This window comes from Nycticebus coucang, chromosome 13 (assembly GCF_027406575.1).
Source record: "Nycticebus coucang isolate mNycCou1 chromosome 13, mNycCou1.pri, whole genome shotgun sequence".
In the NCBI taxonomy this organism is placed as follows: Eukaryota; Metazoa; Chordata; class Mammalia; order Primates; family Lorisidae; genus Nycticebus; species Nycticebus coucang.
In genome coordinates this window covers 8,681,832-8,699,861 of record NC_069792.1, presented here as the reverse complement: position 1 = coordinate 8,699,861, position 18,030 = coordinate 8,681,832, and positions in this window count along the sequence as shown.

The following is an 18,030-nucleotide window of genomic DNA, read 5'->3' as shown; positions in this document are numbered from 1 at the left end:
CACACCACAAAGAACAAAATTAGAGAGCATGTGAGCCTCCGCTCACCATAGGCTTTGCTCCCTGGTGGGATTGGGAGAGGGATGCATTTCCCTGGTACCATCCATTTACATGGAATTATATTCTATAGAGAAACTAACTGAATGAGACTCCACAGAGTTCATGGCACTTTTTCATAACCCATATAATTTGTATTGCATTGTGTCCTGGCCAACATAAGCAGGACAGAAATTAGCTTGGTGAGGGAGCACTGGCACTGTACCTGCCAAATGAGCTCTTTAGTCACCTGCAAGTTATATCACCATCATACCATTAAGTGCTGGGCTAGGATGGGGGACGCGGGAGCGAGGCGAAAACTCCTCAATGTACTTACTTAGCTCAGCCCTTTTATTTCTACCTGGCTTTCTTCCTCTCCCAGCCTGTGTAAAGCCTTTGAAACCAGCTGCCTGTTTCCTTGGCAACCCTTATCAAGCTGCACCAGGCTGAGGCTGCTTGTGAGTACCTTCAACCCCGCGGTGAGTGAAGAGCATCAAGTTGCTACCATCTTGTATGCTGAACTCTCACAAAATGTCAGGAGAACTATGCCTTAGACTGCCTAACGTCCTTCATGGCATATTAAGATATATTGGGATTCACCAGCAATGAAACAAAAAGAGTGAGAGGAAGAGAGAAAATTCATTTCATAGTTGCAGGAAAAAAAAAATTCTCACCAATCCCTCTTTCAAACTGATGAATGATTTTTATTTTATTTTATTTTTTTGCAGTTTTTGGGCAGGGCTAAGTTTGAACCCACCACCTCCGGCATATGGGGCCGGCGCCCTACTCCTTTGAGCCACAGGCGCCACCCCTGATGAATGATTTTTATGAAGAATGCCTGTCTCTGACTCTGACCCACTCCATGTGGTTATTATTCTCACTGTCTTTTCTGTCACAGCTAAGCTTACGTGGCGTCGTGTCTAATCATTGGGGAAAAAGGAGAAGCCACCACCTTTAGGCTCTCTGATATTTCAATGTTTAAGACTAATGAAGACACTGTTGGCTGCCTGCTGTTCCTAAATCATTTCTCTGTTTCTACTTAATACAGGATTCTAATATTGTGAATATTTTCAATTCCCCTCTTACTCCACCCCCATGATAAAACAGCAAATCTGGACTAGTTTAAGCCAACTATAATAATTTTATCCCCTTTGCCAGTGTTAATATAGGAGATTATTTGGCTCAGTTTTGGTTAATGAGAAAGAAGGGAAAGTTGGCTGGGAGGCTTCAGAATGGTGTCTTGATCAAAAAGTGTCATAAAGAAATAACCATGATGCTTTCATTACTAGAACTTTGGCAACCATCTTGTGATCAGAAAGGGTGCCAGCCTGAGGTGGGGAGAGATGGGAAATGTGAAGCAACTTGTCCTTGATGACTTTATTGAGCTGTTGAATTAACTAAATTCAAAGTAATCTTGCATTGGGCTTTCTTTAAAAGTAAAGAAATAGAATTTCCTTATTATTTAGGTCATTTAATTTATGTATTCATTTATTTTATTTTCAGCATCCTAAATACACTCAAAATTCTTTGCTCTTAATTTCAACACCCAATTTCTGAAAGTACTTCTTTTAGAGACCTTAGTTAAACTTTTAAAGCAGTTAATGCATTCTCACCCAGGTTCATGAGCCACTGATCTCAGGAAGTTAGTTTATATTCAAATGTTTTCTAAGGAAACTGATTAACAAGCATTTTTCAGCATGGAGTGGTTTGTCATAATTGTTTATTTCTTTTATTTATTTATTTATTTTATCATTCATTCATTTTTCAAGGGTCTTGCTGTGTCTCTCGGGCTGGAGTGCAATGACTATAGTCTTCACAGCCTCTAATACCTGGGGTGAAGCGATTGAAACTCCCACATCACCCTCCTTAGTCACTGTGATTATAGGCATGAGTCACCATCTTTGGCACATATTGGTTTAAATTTAACTAGTTTCTTGAGAATTGTATCCAGAAGAGGGAAGATTCTATGTAAATAAAAGGATAGGAAACAGTAAGGACACTTGAACTCTATCAGGGGCTCTGGGAGGTGGAAGAACATCAAGAGGGTCATTGGAGATGGAAGGGCAGAGAGACAGGGGGCCAGAATAGAGAGGGAAAGTCTGGAGTAGTTGTACAAAAAGAGATGAAGCATGAAAGCCAAATTCTTATCTTTTTTCCTGGGAAGGTGAGTAACTCTTGTCTAAAGTTGGTAAATAAGGAAGTAAGTGTATAATATAAGCAGATTATTTCCAGAATTCTCATCTTTCACTGTGGGAAAACAAGAGATGTCATCTATAGTTGATAAATCTGTCTATAATGGACTCTGAATTAATCACATGTAATTATTTTCATTCTCCCGATATTCCATTAATATTATAACAAAATAATAAAAAATTAACATGACAAAGAATATCAAGAGAGGGATGGTAAATAGAAAGGATTAACTGGCATCTGCATACAGAGTCCCAGTTTCTTTGAACAGAACATAAGCAGATAAGGGTCTCTTCCCCTCTGAGCCCAAAGGAATTCAGAGGAATTCTGTACAAAGCTTGAATTCCATCAAGGAAAAGACTTCTATGCAGGCAATTCATTATCACCCAGCATATGGGCTGGATCACTCCCAGTCACCTGAAAGTAGAGTGGTCCAGCCAACATATAGCCTTCCTAACATGTTATTAATGACCAATGCTTTTTCATTTCTTTCTTTTTTTTCCTGTGTAACATAAAATACACACACACACACACACACACAAATTTGATGTATATATCAGCTATGAAACATAGTAATAAACCATGGGTGAAATCACAAGCCAAGGTAAGGGCTAAAATAAAAGCTATTAATATGGTAAAATAAATGTGAGTTTATGTATCTGTATGTAGACTCTTCCTACTAACAGTCTTTTTCAAACCTTGATTCTATAATCATCGTTCTTATGCTTTTAAAATATAGAGCTCTACCACACACATGTTTTTGCTGCATAACATAGAGTTTAGTTTTTATTGGTTTTGGATTTTGTAAATATAATAGTCTCTCTACCTTTTTCTGAATTCTGTTTTTAATCATTCAACTCTATTATTTGTCATATTCTTTTGGAAAAATCCAGATAATAAATATTTTAGCTTTTGTAAACCACATGATCTCTGCCACAACTACTCAACTTTGCTGTTTTAGCAGGAAAACACACACGGCCAATACATGAACCAGTGGGCTTGGCTGGGCTTGTTATTTACAAAAACATGCAGCCTCGGGAAGTGGCTTGTACACACCTGCACCAGAGTGTAAGACAGATGAGTAGGATGTTTGTCTTGTTGAATAGAGTGTTACCAGACCCAACATAGCAGAAGCTAAGTTCTCTTTTCATTTCTTCTGGTCTTTATAAAACCAGAATGAGATATCACCCCTGTCAAAATGTCTATAATCAAAAGTACAAAAAAAAAAAAACAGCAAAAAAATCACCTAGCTTGTTATATCTCATTCTGGTTTTATAAGTGGTCTTTATAATACCAATAAAAAAGACATGTTGTGTTTATTATACCTTTGTAGTCTATTTTGAAGTCAGGCAATGCTTCTAGCTTTGTACTTTCTGGTCAGGATTACTTTGGCTATTCAAGGTCTTTTGTGGTTCTGTATGAATTTTGGGATTATTTTTTCCATATCAGTGAAAAATGTCATTGGTATTTTGATACAAATTGCATCAAATCCATAGATTGGGTTGGGTGGTATGATGACTATACCAAGATTAGTTCTTCCAGTTCATGAGTGTGGAATGTCTATTTTTTTGTGTCTTCTTCAATATATTTCATCAGTGTTTTTTCTTAATTTCAAAACATAATGGGGTACAAATGTATTTCTTATATCAATAACTTTTATAGTAACTTAGTTAAGGTTATTAGTGTGCTCATCTCGTGAAAAGTGTTCATTGTACCTGTCATATAGGTTTTTACTCCTCCCATTCCCTCCCCTCTCCTTTCTTGATTTCCAAAGACTTTTACTTCTCTGTGTCCATATGCACCCATCGATTAGTTCCAAATTATTAGAGAGTATATGTGGTGTTTCTTTTTCCATTGGTAGATAGTTTACATAGGATAATAGCCTCCAGTTCCATCAAAATTGTTGCAAAAGACATTAATTAATTAATTTTTATGGCTGTGTAGAACTCCACATTTTTTAATTCATTCATGAATTGATGGGCATTTGGGTTCATTCCACATCTTTGCAATTATGAATTGTGCTATAATAAACAGTTGAGTGAAGGTATCTTTTTGATAAAATGATTTCTTTTCCTTCAGTAGATAACCAGTAGTTTGATTGCTGGGTAAAATAGTAACTCCACATTTATTTCATTGAGGAATAAACATACTATTTTCCATAGAGGTTTACTAATTTGTAGCCACACCAACAGTATAAGGCATGAAACACTAAAAATTCTATAAGAAAATGTAGCAAAAACTCTTCTAGATTCTAGACATCAGCTCATACAAAAAATTTATGACCAATATCACAAAGGCATTTGCAACAACAACATAAATAAACAAACAAGACTTGATTAAATCAAAAGCCTCTGCACAGCTGAGGAAACAATCAACAGAGCATGCAGACAATCTACAGAATGGGAGACAATATTTACAAACTACGTATCTGAAAAAGGGCTAAATCCAAAATCTACAAAGAACTAAAACAAATCAGCAAAAAAAAAAAAAAAAAAAAAATCAAATCATATAACCCCATTAAAATGTAGGCAAAAGACATGAACAGAAGCTTTTCAAAAGAAGAATAAGCATTCCTTTTTCTCTGCATCTAAGCCAGTATCTATGGTTTTTTTACTTTTTGATTATAGACATTCTGACATGGGTAAGGTGATATCTCATTCTGGTTTTATTTGCATTTCCCTGATAATGGTGATATTAAGCATTTTTTCATGTTTCTTTGCCATTTTTCTATCTTCCTTTGAGGACATTTAAGGCAACAAATATTCCTTTAGGACTACTTTTGCTGAATCTGATAGATTTTGTTATCTTGTCTCTTCTTTGTTGTTCAGTTCCAGAAATCTCTACATTCCCATCTTAATTTCATCATTCACCTAAGGATTGTTCAGTAGCAGCACTGTTTAATTTTCATGACTTTGTGTAGTTTTGAGTGTTTCTCTTGGAATTGATTTCTAGTTTTATTGCACTGTAATGTGAGTAGATACATGGTATGGCTTTGATTTTTTTTTTTTAATTTGTTGAGACTTGTTTTTGGCTTAAGATATGATCAGTCTTGGAGAATGTCCCATGTGCTGGTGAGAAGAATGTATATCCAGTAGTTTTGGACTAAAACAGTAATTGTCTGTTAATTATATTTGTTCTAGAGTTCCATTTAATTCCAGTGTATCTGTTTAGTGATCTGTCCAGCTCTGTCAGTGGCATATTTAAATCCCTGGCAATTTTGATGCTACTATTTGTCTTTTTGCTTAGCTCTAGTAGAATTTATCTTATGAATCTGGGAGCTCTTGTGTTAGTTACATGTATATTTATAATTGTTATCTCTTCTTGTTGAATTTATCTTTTTACCATTATATTATGACAATATCTGTCTCCCTTTACCATTGTTGATTTAAAGTCCATTTTATATGATATGAGAATGGCTGCACTCGCTCCCTTTTGATTTTCATTTGCATGGAATACAGTCAGTCTCCAGTCACTAATGAAGTAGGTTTTATAGGTTTCTTCTTAGGTTAAATTTGTATGTAAGTTGGAACAGGTACATTTAAGGCTAGATGTAATAGCCCCCATTCAGAGGTGTCAGTTGTATATCAGTCAGATTTTTGTAACTTGGGGCCTTACTGTAATAGCCTCTGTTTTTAAGTGTAAATTGTACACAAGTCAAATGTTTGTAATTTGGGGAACTACCTGTATTTTATCCATCCCTTCATCTTAAGTCATGTGAGTCCTTGTGGATAAGATGCCTTTTTTGGATAGAACAGATACTTGGATTGTATTTTTTTTTGTCCATTGAGCCAGTCTGTGTCTTTTGAGTAGAACATTCAGGTCATTTATGTTGAGTGATAATATTGATGTACTGGATGCTGTTCTGTTCACCATGTTGGGTAGTACCTTAATGCTTTGTTTACCCTCTTGTGTTATTGTTTTATATAAGCTGTGAGCTTTAGCTTTTGGATAATTTTACATTGGTGAGTATCTATTGTGCTGATCTACATATAATGCTGTTCTGAGTATTTCCTGTAATTCAGACCTAGTCATGACAAATTTCCTTTGTGTTTACTTGTCTGGAAAAGTCCTTATTTATATGTAATTTATGAACCTTTGTTTTGCAGGATACAAGATTGTAGAACTGTCTTCTTCCTTTTGCCTTTGGCCAGGTTGATTGCTATATGTCTCCAGGTTGTTCTATTTGATTGCTATATATCTTCAAGGTATTCTATTTGCCAAGAATTTTCCTAGTGTTTGTTCACCCTCTTGTATCTAGATGTATGCATCTATAGTGATACCAGGAAAATTTTCTTCAATAATTCTCTTGAATAGATTTTCCATGCTTTCTGCTGTTTTTTATTCTCCCTCAGGGTACCTATAACTTTTATGTTTTCTTTGCATAGTTTCATATTGCTCTTAGTGATCAGTCAGACTTATTTTATTCTCTTTTATGCATCTTTTGAATGACTGAGTTTGTTGAAGAGCCTTATCTTCAAGCTCTAATATTCTTTCCCTCTTTTTTGTATAGATTGCTATTAAAGCTTTCTGCTGTAATTAGAAATTTCCTAAATGACTCTTTCATTTCTTGAAATTCTATGATATCCTTTCTTGTATTGTCTAGTTCTAATTCCTAACATCTTTTAGCTTCTTTTTGTTGATTTTCAATTTTTTGTTCAATTCTATTTAATTTTATTTACAATCCATTTTCTGAATTTCAAATCTGACATTTTTTGACAATTTTCTTTTGGTTGGGCTCCACTACTGTAATTTCACTATGATCTCTCATGTGTGTAAAAGAGGTTTACTTTTTCATGTTGTCAGAGTTACTTTGGTTGTTTCTTCTCTGATTCTTTTTCAGCCCAGGGCTGATGGGTTTATGGGAAACCTATTCTTCTTTTGCTTGGATCTTTCCTACTTAGTGAGAAGAACGGGATATTTCTAGATGGCACTTTGGTGTCCTGCTCTGAAATGTTGACTTATTGGGGAGGGGCAGGTGCACTGAGAGCATGTGGTGCAGCTGTTCTATTCACTCCCTTTCCCCTGTGATTGTCACAGTTCAAGCTAGAGCTGGATGATCTTCATGTGGGGTGGTGGGTTGTTTCCCAGATTAATTTTGGAATCTCAGGTTGGGGTAAGACCCTCTCTATGGAGACTTGCATTGTGAGGAATTTTTCCGCCCAAGTCTCCCCACAGAGGTGAAAGTGGCAACTGGGTGAGATTACCTAGACAGGGATATGCAGTCCTGGGAGTCTGGGTTGTGAGCATTTGTTTAAAACAGGTTTTGGTGTAACATCAGCTCAAGGCTGGGAGAGGCCCCTTGTGGAGTGCTGGAGCCTCAGGAGAGAGGTTGAGCTGCAGGGTCAGCAGCTTCTGTGAACCTTCCAGGATGGAGCTTCAGGGGTGGTGCCCAGGCACAGTGGTAGCCTCAAAGCCAGAATTTTGGACTGGAGATAGGGCAAAAACCATGTGGGTGTGGATGCAGATCAGAGTGTATCATGGGAGCGACAGAGGTTGGGCCACATGGGTGGGGGATGGCTCCTATGGCACAAGAATTACAGAGGTGGAGCTGTGCAGTGTGAGCAGCAGTGTGGAGGTTTGTGGCAGGGGGTCTATTGGATGGGCTGCCAGGAGGCTAGGATTCTCCCACCACCACGGTTCAGCTGAGGTAGTCATTGCAAGGCTTTTCAGGTGGCCCTAGAAATGGCATCTCCACTTAGATGCTTATCTAAGGGGAAGAAGCACTTTGCACCTAGTTATAGGACACAGCACAGGGGAGTGCCCACTCTGCCTACTACCTCCGTGACCTGGAAGAGGCTAAGAGAAGGCTATTATAGCAAAGTTGAGCTCAATGTAGACCTGGAGCTCTATATGGAGTGCTTAGAATGGGTTCAGTTGCAGAAACCTAGAATGGGTAGCCATCAAATTCCTCCTGTGCCCAATCTCCAGTGAAATGTCTTTATCTAGTTAGCTCCTCAATGAGTCCAGAAATCTGCAGTGTTGGTGGCATCTCAGAGCTTGGGTCACAGTGCCTATGTGGTGAGCATGAGGTCCCAGCCAGGGGTCTCTCTTCTGACCCATGTGTGGATGTCTCCCCACAGTTTTCTTCAATCTTGCTGAATGAATCACATCACTACCTTCTCCTGAATTTTTCCCTTTACTTCTCCAGAGTTTTCTAATACTCTTTCCAAAAAGAGCCATCCATATGTAGGTATCTCCCTGCATCTTTCTGTCCTCTCCTTGGGAGAAGTATGCATGGGCTGCTTCTAGTCCACCATCTTCTCTGCTCTGCTTCATCAGTACTTAACAGTTTTCACTGCAGATGTCTTTTGCTCCTTGGTTAAATTTATTCCTAGGTATTTTATTTTTTTGAAATGGAATTGCTTTCTTGATTTCTTTTTCAGCTAATTTGGTACTGGTGTATAGAAATGCTGCTGATTTTGTATGTTGATTTTGTATCCGGCAATTTTACTAAACTTTTTTTTTTTTTAATGCAGTTTTAAGAGTTTTTTGGTGAAGTGTTTAGTTTTCTTTCTATATAAGACAAAGTCTTCTGCAAACAGGGTCAAATTGACTTCCTATTCCCCCCCAATCTGGATGCTTTTATTTCTTTCCCTTGCCTGATTGTTCTGCCTTAGGCTTCCAATACTATGTTAAGTAGAAGTGGTAAATGCGAACATTTTTCTCTTGCTGTGGTCCACAGAGCAAAGGATTTCAGCTTTTTACTACATTCAGTGTGATATTAGCTCTGGTTTGTCATGTATGTACTTTATTATGTTGAGATATGTTCCTTCTATGCCTTATTTGGATGTTGAGTTTTATTTAATGCCTTTTCTATGTCTATCAAGATGCTAATATTCTTGTCCTTCATTCTATTTATGTGATGTATCACATTTATTAATTTGAGTATGTTTAACCATTGTTATATCCCTGGGATAAATCCATCTTGATTCTAGTGTATTATCTTTTTAATGTGCTGTGTGATTTGTTTTACTAGTATTGTGTTGAGAATTTTCGCATCTGTGTTCATCAAGAATATTGGCCTGTAGTTTTCTTTTATTGGTTGTATCCTTGTCTGGTCTTGGTATCTGCATAATGCTGGCTTCATGGAATGGTATAGAATTTCTTTCTCTTCAATTATTTGGAATAATTTGAGAAGAATTGGCAAAGCCATTCAGTCCTGGGCTCTGTGTGTGTGTGTGTGTGTGTGTGTGTGTGTGTGACTTGTAGGTAGCAATTTAATTTTTTTGCCCATTATTGGTCTGTTCAAGTTTTCTATTTATTCCTAGATCTCTCTTAGTAGTTGTACATGTCTAGGAATTTGTTCATCTCTTCCAGGTTTTCTAATTTGTTAGTTTATAATCATCTCTAATGATCTTCTGCATTTCTCTGGTATCTATTGTAATTTCTCCATATATAATTATGATTTTTTTTATTTGAAACATTTTTCTTTGTTATTGGTTAGTTTAGCTAACAGTTTATAGATTTTGCTTATCTTTTCAAAAAACCAATTTTTCCTTTAATTGATTCTTTGTATTAATTTAGACTCTCTTTCACATAATTTTGCTATGATCTTCATTATTTCTTTCCTTCTAAATTTGAGTTTGAATTATTTTTGCTTTTCTAGTTTCTTAAGGTGTATTGTTTATTTGAAATCTACTTTTTTGATGTAGGCATTTATTACTGTGAACTTCTCTCAGCACTGCTTTTGCCATATTTCATATTTCATAAGTTTTAGTATTCTATGTTTCCATTTTCACTTGTTTCAATTTTTTTATATCCTTCTTAATTTCTTCATTGACTCAAAGATTATTCAGGGATATGTTACTTAATTTTTAGTTATTTACACAGTTTCAAAGTTATTGCTGTTATTGATTTTCTAGTTTTATTTTATTGTGATCTGAGAATATACTTGACATGATTTTTATTTGTTTTTTGATTTGTTAAGATTTGTTTTGTGGCTTAATAATTGTTATTTATTGGAGAATGTTACAGGTGCTGATAAAAAGATTGTTTATTGTGTAGTAATTAGATAAAACATTGTGTGAATGTTAGGTCCATTTTGTCTAAAGTAAAGTTTAAATATAATGTTTCTTTACTTATTTCCTGTCTATACTCTGTCCAATGCTGAGAATGAGATGTTGAAGTCCTGTACTATTATTGTATTGGAGTCTAACTCTCCCTTTTGATTTAATAAATAATATTTGCATTATCTATCTGGATGCTTTGGTATAGAGCAAATATTTATTTAGAATTGTTACATCTTCTTTCTGCATTGATCCATTTATCATTATATAGTGACATCTTTGTCTTTTTTTACAGTTGTTCGCTTGAAGTTTATTTTGTATGGTGTATCTCCCCCTCCATGCTTGTGGTTTCCATTTGCATGGAATTTTTTTTTTTTTTTTGAGTTTCTGGCCGGGGCTGGGTTTGAACCCTCTCCCTCTGACATATGGGGCTGCTGCCCTACCCCTTTGAGCCACAGGCACTGCCCCTTGCATGGAATATTTTTTCACACCTTTTAAATTTGAGTATATTGTGCATCTTCACAGGAAAAGTGAGTTTCTGTAGCCAGCGTATAGTTGAGGGTTTTTTTTTTTTTTATCCATTCTATTAAGTCAGTGTATATCTTTTAAGTGGGGAATTTAATTTTTTTTACTTCAAAGTTATTATTGATAGATTAGGACTTTGTCTTGTCATTTTGTTAATTGTTTTCTAGTCATTGTGTAGATACGTTGTCCTTTTTGTGCTCTCTTATTGTTTATCGTTGCAGTGTGTTTGGGGGTGTGTGTGTGTGTGTGTGTGTTTTAATAGTGGTGACATTTGAATACTTTCTCTTTTTCATGTGTGAGTCTGCTATCTCAGTGAGTTTTATACTTTTGTACATTTTCATTATGGTATACATCCTTTTTTCACTTCCAGATATCAGACTCCCTTAAGCATTTCTTGTAAGTTTGGTCTAGTAGTTATTAATTTTGCATATCTGGAAAAGATTGTATTTCTTCTTCATTTTTAAGAATAGCTTTGCTGGGTATGGTATTCTTGGCTGCCATTTTCTTTCCTTTCATCATTTTAAATATGTCATACCATTCTCTCCTGGCTTGTAAGGTTTTTGCTGAGAAATTTACTCTTAATGATGAGGATTCCTTTCTATTTGACTTGACACTTTTATCATTTTTAGAATTCTCTGTCTTTGATTTTTGGCAATTTGACTATAATATGCTTTCCATATTGAGTTGAAACTTTTGGGGATCTTTGAGCTCCTGTATCTAAATGTCCATATATCTTGAAGAAATTGGAAAGTTTTCAGCTATTTTTTGTTAAATAGTTTTCTATGCCTTTGCACAACTTTTCTTCTATAATTCTTAAAATTTGAATATTGGGTCACTTTATTGTGTCTCATATGTCATGTAGCTTTTTGTTTGTTTGTTTTCTATTAATTTTTATTGTTTTTGAGTGTATGTCATGTTTATTTCAAAAGATCTGTCTTCAAGTTCTCACATTATTTCTTCTGCTTAATCTAGTCTATTGTTGAAATTCTCAATTGCATTTTTTATTTCATTCACTGATGTTTTTGTTTCCAGAATTTCTGTTTGGTTCTTTTTGTGATATCTATCTCTTTGCTAAAATTTCTTATTCTAAGATCATGACTTATTTTCCTGATTTCTTTATTTTGTTTATCTATGTTCTCTTGTATCTTACTGAGCTTGTTAAATATCATTATTGAAATTCTTTTCCAGGCATTGTGTAGATTTCTTTTTTCTTTGAACTCTTTGATAGAGAATTATATTCCTTTGGAGATATCATGTTTCCTTGCTTTTTAATGCTTTTTTCTGTTACATTGATAGGTGCACATATGGAGTAAGTGATTGGTTTACTTTTATTGATTGGTTTTATAGGAAAAGACTTTTCCTTTAGATATATCTATAGTCTTGGTTTAATATGGTGCTTTTGATTCTGGGTATGTATGATAGTGTACTCTCTGTATTATTTTTTCTGCTATAATCAATGTCAATGTTGTCTGTGAGTTTCTCAGTGGCCTAGGCTACAGTTTTTAGTGGGGGCTGTATTATACATTTAAGAAGAGTTTTCTTAGGTTTTATATATTTGGGAGGATCTGTCTATTTAATTTTTTTATATATATGCTAAGAATTTAGATTATAAAATTATGATTATTTCAAACAATTCATCATAATATGATGTTTAAGTACTTGTCCTCTGGAGCCAGTAGACCTGGGTTTAATTCCTGGCTCCTCTACTTCCTAGCTGAGAAATAAAAATCACTTAATCATATTGTGCCTCTATTTTCTCATTTGTGGTATGGTGACATTAAAGTTAACCTTAGAACAGATCTTTTAAATACTTATATGTTAAATAAATTATATCAAACATACTTTTTTCAAATATGTAATTGGTATATGTGCTAACTATCCTTATTGAAAATATATAGTTTATTTTTTTTCAAATTAACTATTTGTAACTGGCAACTTACCTAATCCTCTTCAATCTGGACAACATCCAACTTTAATCTCTCAGACTTTCTAATAGCATGTATCACCTAAAAATAATAATAATTTTGACTCTCCCTTTTTAATTTTTTCATATTCATATCCTTCATTTTTCATTCTTGTTTCTTTACATTCTAATGGAGGAGGGTGATATTTCTTTTTGTTTTTTATTTGCATTTCCCTAATAATTAGAGATTTTGAGCTTTTATCACGTGTTTGAAAAAATATCATTAGACTATCTTCCTTTGAAAAGTTTTTGTTCATGTCATTTGCCCACTTTTAATTGGGGTAGTTTAATTTTTTTTTTTTCTGATTGGCTTGAGTTTTTTGTATATTCTAGTTATCAGCCCTTTTTAGATGTATAGCATGCAAATAATTTCTCCTATTCTGTGGGTTGCCTATGTACTCTATTGTGTCCTTGCCAGGGAAGTGCAGAAACTTATTAATTTGATCAGTTTCATTTGTTGTTGGTGTGATTGCTTTTGATATCTTCATAAATTCTTTCCCTAGGTTGACCTATAAGAGTTTTTCCAACATTCAGAATCCTTACAGTTTAATGACTCAGGTTTAGGTCTTTTATCCATCATGAATTAACTTCTGTAACTTGTGAGAAATACAGGATCTGTTTCAGTCATTGTTTGAAATTTTTTGGAAAGTCATAATATTATCTCTTTTAAAATATAGAATGTCTCATATTAAAATATAAAGAGTTATATTAACTGACTTACATCACTGGGTTTACAACAAAAATTAGACTGTATGATATATTATACCTCGAACATAGCCAGACTTATATTACTAATGGACTTGGTATAATCTGGATTCATAAACTCAGATATCATTTTCTTTAGTTTTTATTAATATAAATCAATTTTGATGCTGTCTCTGAACCCTTAATCCTACCAGGTTTGTGGTCATTTTGAAGGCTTATCACTTCTACAGGTATTATTTCACGGGTCCAGAGTTGAAAGAAGTGCTACAGTCACAGTTTGCCTACACAGTTTATGGCTAAGACACTCTCTAACCATGATCCTTTCTGATCCAGTGGGTCTCTGCAACTTCCATATCTATCTTGGGACTTCAGATCATTTGTAAGCCTAGAACATTAGGTTAATGGTTGTATCTCGGTAGATTACACCTTGAATATGTTGTTCTCTGGGTATTGGCAGGTGGTAGGAATTTATGATCCATTAATTCATGGTCTGAGTTATGAGCAACCTAAAAATGACTTCCTCTTTCGGTAAGAACAGCAAGAGCTTCACTTTAGTTACTTTTATCTGGTGTCAAAATATATTGGTAATTCATCATAATAGAAAAATATAGAAAGGGTAAAAATAAAAAGCTGTTTATATCTTTAATCAGTATAAATGTTTATATCTTAACTCACCAATATTTTATTTAGAATTCATGTATCCATATTCTCAAGTGAGAGTTTTCTAGAATTTTTTTCTTGGTCTATTTTTGTCACATTTTAATATCAAATCCTAAATAAATTTGGGAACTCTATAGCACTTTCTATACTGTGGAACACATTAGTATCAGAATTACCTGCCCTTTGAGTTTTGTTGTTGGCACTTACCACCTAGATTTGGAGATTTTGGGGGTGGGGATAGTTCTTAATTTATTTTGTGATTATTAATCTTGAGGTTTCTGTTTTGTTAATCTTCCTTTACGTACCATATTCGAATAAAATGTGTAACTCTGTTGGTACACTGATGCTAATGGCTACTTGTGACCTCTAGATCTTTTCTGCCACTTCATTAAGGCTGTTTTAGTATGTTGTTTCTTATCCCCTCTGACCCACTGGCTTATGTAACTATCTATAGCTAATTAAATTGCTTTATGATTCCCATACATTCAGCTGAACTTAACTTATTACTTCTCTTAATTATCTCTACCACCACTTCCAACTCAATTTGCTGAATATTTATCCTTAAAAGATAAAATATAGTAGGGCATTAGAGATGAAGAACTGTATTTACAGCCCACACAAGACAGCTGGAATTGGCAATTCTACAGGAATTTTCTCTAAAACAATACTGTGATTTAAATGAAAGTAGTGATGTTAGTGAGCTATAAATTGCTGCTGGATTTTGAAATGATTAATTATAGAATAAAGAAAAACATTCAAAGATGAAGTTGGATATGAAGCCCAACATTTAATTTCACTTTTGAAAGCCTTATTATTCCATTCTTTCACTTTTTGAAATACTGTGTTTATACAATATGATTGGTGACTAAAAAGGGCTCAAACAACCAAAAGTGAAGGGATGTTTTGCATTTACTCAGGAAATAAACTGTGAGTTATAACACTAAAGGATCTCTGCAGCTTTTGTGTTCTTTGTTTTTATCAGTTTCCAAATTGCATCTTATTTTATGTTTTAGAGATATGGTCTTATGTTGCTCCAACTTCTGGAGTAGAAAGTAATTACATTTATTTTTGTAGATAAATCAGAAGTTAAAATAAGTTATCTAAAATGTTTTCATGATATAATTGAGATTTCTGTAAGAAAGGTGTGTCTGCACTTTCCAATTTATCTTATGATTAAAGGTGTTCACAATTGCAACTTCCATCAGTCAGAAGAATAATTTTTTCCACCATTTGTAGGGCCTTCTTCTAAATCTGTAACATGCACAGTACTGATCAGCTCTTCCACTCTTCCCATTAACTTTGCATATTCTAAAATAACTGTTGGTTTTCCAAATTCAACAGGGTTTTTCTTCCTTTAACCAGTGATCAAATGTGTTGGAGGGCCAAAGAATGTACTCAGCATTGTTACTAACCTCTTGTTCGTAGAGAGGCACATCATTTTCAAATCACATTGATAAGCACATAATTCATATTCCTAAAGTTTCTTCTTTCTCAGATCATTTGGAAAAATCCTTCCTAGAAGTCATAACTGTTTCTGTTACATGTATTTTCATTTTCTGCAATACTGAGCAAGTTGAGGGGCTTGTGTAGAAAGCAACAAAAAAAGTATTGGACATCTTCCAATGTCAAGAAGAACAGGAAAATCACTATCTTGGTCAGTGTCTGACATGAAATTGGAAACTACAATGTTTTCCTTTCTTAAAAACTATACACCTTTTTTTTTGGCATCTTCTGTGTTGGTGTGTATATACAAGGTCTGAAAACTAAGTTCATGAACTTGCCACTATGCTCTTATGTTGGCAGCACTGTGCAGAAACAAGGTGAAGATTTGTAACCTTGGTATATCAATGTCTACAGCTTTGCTTGTGTTGATGTATGGTGGGTATCTCACTGAGAGGAATTTGTTATTGTTTTCTGTGTTTTTGTATGCTATCAAAGAGAATGTTGGAGCTCGAATTAGAGCAATGAACAAATATTCATAAGTTTCTTCTTAAATCTGGCAAGAGTGAAAGTGTAATCAAGAACATGTTAGTACAAGTTTATAGGAATAAATTTCATGAAGAAAACAGTGGTGTACAAATGAATTAAATGTTTTTCTGAAGGGAGAAAGATCATTACTGATGAATAGAGGTCAGGGCAGCCAGTAATGAGCAGAACTGATGAAAACATTACAAAAATTCCTCAAATTGTGTGTTAAAATTTTTGTCTGACTGTGAGAAACAAAGCAGACCACATAAACCTCAATAAAGAAACAGAAAAATCTTAACTGAAAAAGTTTGGTCAACAACTCATGGCTCTTGCATCACAACAATGCACTAGCTCACACAACACTGTCTGTGAGGGAGTTTTTAACCAGTAAACAAATAACTGTATTAGGATATCCTACCTACTCACCTAATCTGGCTCTCAGTGACTTTTTCTTTATCCAAGGATAAAGGAAATATTGAAAGGAAGACATTTTGATGACATTCAGGACATCAAGGGTAATATGAGGACAGCTCATATGGCTCTGATGGCTATTCCAGAAACAGAGTTCCAAAATTGCTTTGAAGGATGGATTAGGCACTGATGTCAGTACATAGCTTCCCAAAGGAAGTACTTCAAAGGTGACCAAAGTGAGGAATACATATATTATAAATTACATATTATATATGTGTGTGTATATATATTACATATATATAGATACATATATAGAGTATATATGTATATATTCTATCTATCTATCTATCTATCTATCTATCTATCTATCTATCTATCTATATATATATGTAGAGAGAGAGAGAGAGAGAGAGAGAGAGAGAAGATGAGAAATGGAGGGTCATTAATTTCCCTGGTGATAACCTCCAACCAATGGGGCATAGGAAATTGTGAACAAATGGTCCTTGCTGAATAGATCTGAGATGCAGTCTGCATGCATGTCAGAGGAGATTGAGGCCCTGTTGCCTACCACAGTGACTTTAGTAGGGCACTTTTAGCTGCCATTTCTAGTTTCTGTTTCTACAATAATCCACTGGCACACATAGTGATCAAGTCATTTACATCCTTTCTGTTCCCTCATTCAAGTTTCTTAAACTTGCACCCCTGATAAAATACCTTTGCCCAAATTTCATCTTAGATTCTCTATAGGAAAATCCAAGTTAAGATATTAGGATAAAAGTCAACATAAAAGAATAAATTTAATTACTGTAATTAATCAGTGTGTTGAAGTTGTTTATCTTGTAATAAGCAGCAAGGCCAAAAGGCCAGCCAGAGTGCCCTGACCTGCAGCAATCTGAGTTTCCAGGCAATAAACCACCATGTTCCTAAGGGCAAGATAGATAGAAAATTAGGATACTTCTTACAGATCTGGCTCAGTCCTCTAGAATAGTATATACGCACCAAATATCAATAGCATTACATGGTCTCCTGTAGCTGTGCCCCTAAGTGTTAATACATGGGTCTGGGAGCAAAGAGTGGAAATGAAATGGCCTCTTCATCAAATCTCTTAGTAGGCCACTTCCAGAATTGGTGAGTCTTATATCCATTATTTCAGATTTTGCTGGATCAGAGGTCTCAGATTTCAAGGCCACATACAGGCACCCCTGAGAAATGCAGGGGAGTTTCTGTCCTAGGGACAGCCCTCAGGCAGTGGGGGACTGTGACCAGTATTTTTTTCCCTTCAGCAGAACAACTCTGGTAGGCATCCTTACACTGCAGCCTTAGGTGTGGATACTCTGCTGGTTTTTCCTTCTCCTCTGTCTTGTTCCTCCTGCTCCTTCTCTTCTCTTCTCTTCTCTTCTCTTCTCTTCTCTTCTCTTCTCTTCTCTTCTCTTCTCTTCTCTTCTCTTCTCTTCTCTCTCTTTTTCTTTTTTTGACAAAGTTCGTTGCCCAGGCTACAGTGCCGTGATGTCCTACCTCACAGAAACCAGAGCTCAAAATTCTGGGTTCAGGTGATCCTCCTGCGTCAG